General features: G+C 34.1%; 1 pseudogene; it reads left to right on the top strand.

The window, feature by feature from the left end:
* The first annotated feature begins 1054 nt into the window (after window positions 1–1054).
* LOC132164017 (E3 ubiquitin-protein ligase RZFP34-like) overlaps window positions 1055–3266 on the top strand; it is a 22093-nt pseudogene continuing 19881 nt past the window's right edge.

The following is a 3266-nucleotide window of genomic DNA, read 5'->3' as shown; positions in this document are numbered from 1 at the left end:
AAATATATTGGTTTGTGCCATACTGCATGAGTTGGCGCGTCGACTTTCCATTTCTTCGCATCATCTGAAATTAATTAATGTAATATAAAATAAAAATAAATTTTAAATTTTTTATAAATAAAAAATGAGTAAAATTATTTATTAATACGAAGAAATGATGTTAACTCTAAATAAAAAAATAAATCTTGGTCAAACATACAGGAGCCCCACCAATCCAAAAAGCCAAAAAGTGTGTGTCCTTTCGCCACTAGTTTCAGACTCTCTCTTGGGAACTCCAATTCTCATTTGATTTTCTGTGGGCGTCTCAGACTTTCTTCTTCTGTTTTCTGACCGATTCTGTACTGCAGGCAGTGATGTCATCTCCAACTCAATCTTACTTGAGAGAAGAAGTGTTGCTATTTCTAGAATTTTTTTTTTTTTTAATAATTTGCTGCTATAGTTATATTAATCATTAAAAAAATTTAACACTCTCTAATAATTACGGGTTAATAGATTATAAAATAATATAAATGTAACGTTCTTTTCAGGAAAAATAAAATAAAAACCCGTTTCTTTTAATCGGGGCAAAGGTAAAAAGGCCTTAGGCAGGGGCCCGCTTACTATTTCTGTCAATACAACAATGAAAGTGGTCAAAGCTGCTGGGGATAAGGACTATAGTCTATAGTGAACTCTGGCGTGTCGCCGCGTCAGCCGGTAAACCTTTTCCATGAATGCAGATCCGATCTTCCATCTGTCCTACTCCCATGCATACGTATGAACATGGATCCATGTAAATCCCATATGGGAATTGTACAAGTACAACGAACAAAAGAAACAGTTGTATAATTGTATTTTCATTTAATATTTTTTCACTCTTTTAAGGAATTCGAAAAGTCGGTTGTCTCTTTCTTCTATATATATATTTATATATATATATATATATATATATATATATATAAAAGACCTTTGTGTTGTGCTCGTGTATACTTGTGTAATTTCTCCTATTGGAAAACCGATTCATGGAGATAGTGATAGTCAACGTGGGTGTTTTTTTTTTCGGCCGATGTTTTGATATTTTAGAACTCCTTCTCATAATTTCTAATGATGATTCTTTGGCTTTTCTTTCTGAATGTTGTGGGTTCAGTTCAGTGGCTCAGAGAGATAAAAAAAGGTTTGGAAACTTAAAGAGAATGGAGAGTGAAACCGAGACTTCATTGTCTTCTCAAAGCTCAGGTATTTCTGAATTCAGTGACGAAGATGTATCTTTGATGGAACTCGGATCTGGGAATTACGGGTATGCCTCATTTTTCTACTTTCAATTGAATCTTCTTTTTTTTTTTTTTTGGCCCTTTTAATGGGTATTTCTGAATTTGGGTCTCTTTGTTTTAGTTAATTTATTATCAAAATCTGGGTTTTTGTCTGTGTGGTCAGCTGCTCACATTACAGGAGGAGATGCAAGATCAGAGCACCCTGTTGCAGTGAGATTTTCGATTGCAGACATTGCCATAATGAAGCAAAAGTATATGCACATAAACATTATGATCCTTTACTAGTTTTTTTTTTTTTTTCTCCTGTTTGTGATGATAATTTTTATATTTAAAACCGGGTGTTAATTGTTTTTCTGTTTTACATGAGCAGAATTCCGTGGAAATTGATCCTCTTGAGCAACATGATCTTCCACGCCATGAAGTTGAAAAGGTTGGCATTTTTTTTTTTTACATTTTATGAATTTAAAGTAAACTGAAGGGTGTCTCTTTTTAAAAAAATTATCAATATTTTTTGCTGATTGATGTTCCTTTATGCAGCCGTGTCCCTGTGTCATGATATATTATATGAAGAAATATGTTCTGCTCTTGTTGCTTCTCTTTCTTTCTTTCTTTCTTTTAGTTTTATTTTTCACTTTACGCTGCTTAATTTGAAATATTGCACTGGAATTGTATCCTAAAATCTATAATTTATCTGTGCTTCCCGTGCCTGTTTGACCCCATTAGCATACATATGTTTGAGTAGAGGAAGTCACCAATTCAGAGTTGAGAATTGGATTCCTTAAAAGCTATTGCTGGCTCTCTTGTCTCCTGCACTAAGGAACTAGTGCAACCTGGACTTTTTTTTAGAGATGGATTTTGTACCAAATATAACCTGAAGTTAGTGTGTTTATGATGGTTGCCATATTCTTGCTCTTAAACTTCTTTGATAAAGATTCCTGGGTTGCATTGTTTCCAAATTTCAAGCTGTACTTGGATTCTGGAAACTAATATCTTGAAAAGGATTTTTGAGTTGAGGGAAGGATGATAGTAATTTGAGTCATATTGCATAGACTTTCGAAAGAAAAAGGCATATTGCATTCCATTACAGCACCATAGACTTTGACTATTTAAAGGAATAGGAATTCATTTGCATGTGGTTGTCACATTGAATATTTCTGCTCTTTGATTTTCATTTATCTCTTAATAAGTAATGATTTGCTGGTGGTTCCATGGATTTTCTCCAAGTCTAGGGCAAATGTTTACATGGAGCACTCGCTGCATTCTTTTTTAAGTTTCTATTTCTGTGGTAGAAAGGTTGGTGATCTTTTCGTTGGTGGGAAAAATACTATAAAGGTCCATAAGGTTTAACCTTTTATCAATTCACTTCTTGAGATTTAAAATTGATCAAATCACTCTTGACTTTATGTTCCTGTACCAAATTGCTCCCTTAATGCATTTGCCTTTAGGGTTTTTAACTGAAATTGTGACACATAGGCATAAGACTATATTAGACCCAATTAAGTACTCTACGTGTACAGAACTGCCACACCAGCTTGACGTATGGCAAAAAAGAGATTATGACTGTATTTTGGAAGATGATTTTGCTACTCAAGAGCCTTAGATGAAAACCCAAAACCAATAGTACAGAAATGCCAACCAAGGCCTATCAATCTCCTCATGGTGCTCTCGCAGATAGGCGATATCCTCCACACTACCAAACAAGAATCGGGCTAGTGCTGGATTCCCTACACCATCTCCAAAACAAGGCTTCCTGTTTTACAAGTGGAAACACATAAAACATAAATCAACTACTTAATGAATAGTAAACTCTCGTAAACATGGTAATGCTATGAACCCCTTTTAATGCAAGTCAAAACATAAAACTTCACATACAATAGTTCATAATCTTTGAAATAAGGCAGAAAATCATGCATTACATAAGTATAAATGTATGTAAGAAGTCATAATTGCATTCGATATGACCTATTTGTGTACTTAACTCATTCACGATAGGGTTTGCGCGTCTAAAAAGACATCAAG

Source organism: Corylus avellana, chromosome ca10, assembly GCF_901000735.1.
Source record: "Corylus avellana chromosome ca10, CavTom2PMs-1.0".
NCBI classification, from domain to species: Eukaryota; Viridiplantae; Streptophyta; class Magnoliopsida; order Fagales; family Betulaceae; genus Corylus; species Corylus avellana.
Note: the sequence above shows the minus strand (reverse complement) of the source record. Positions and strands in the feature narration are given on the sequence as shown.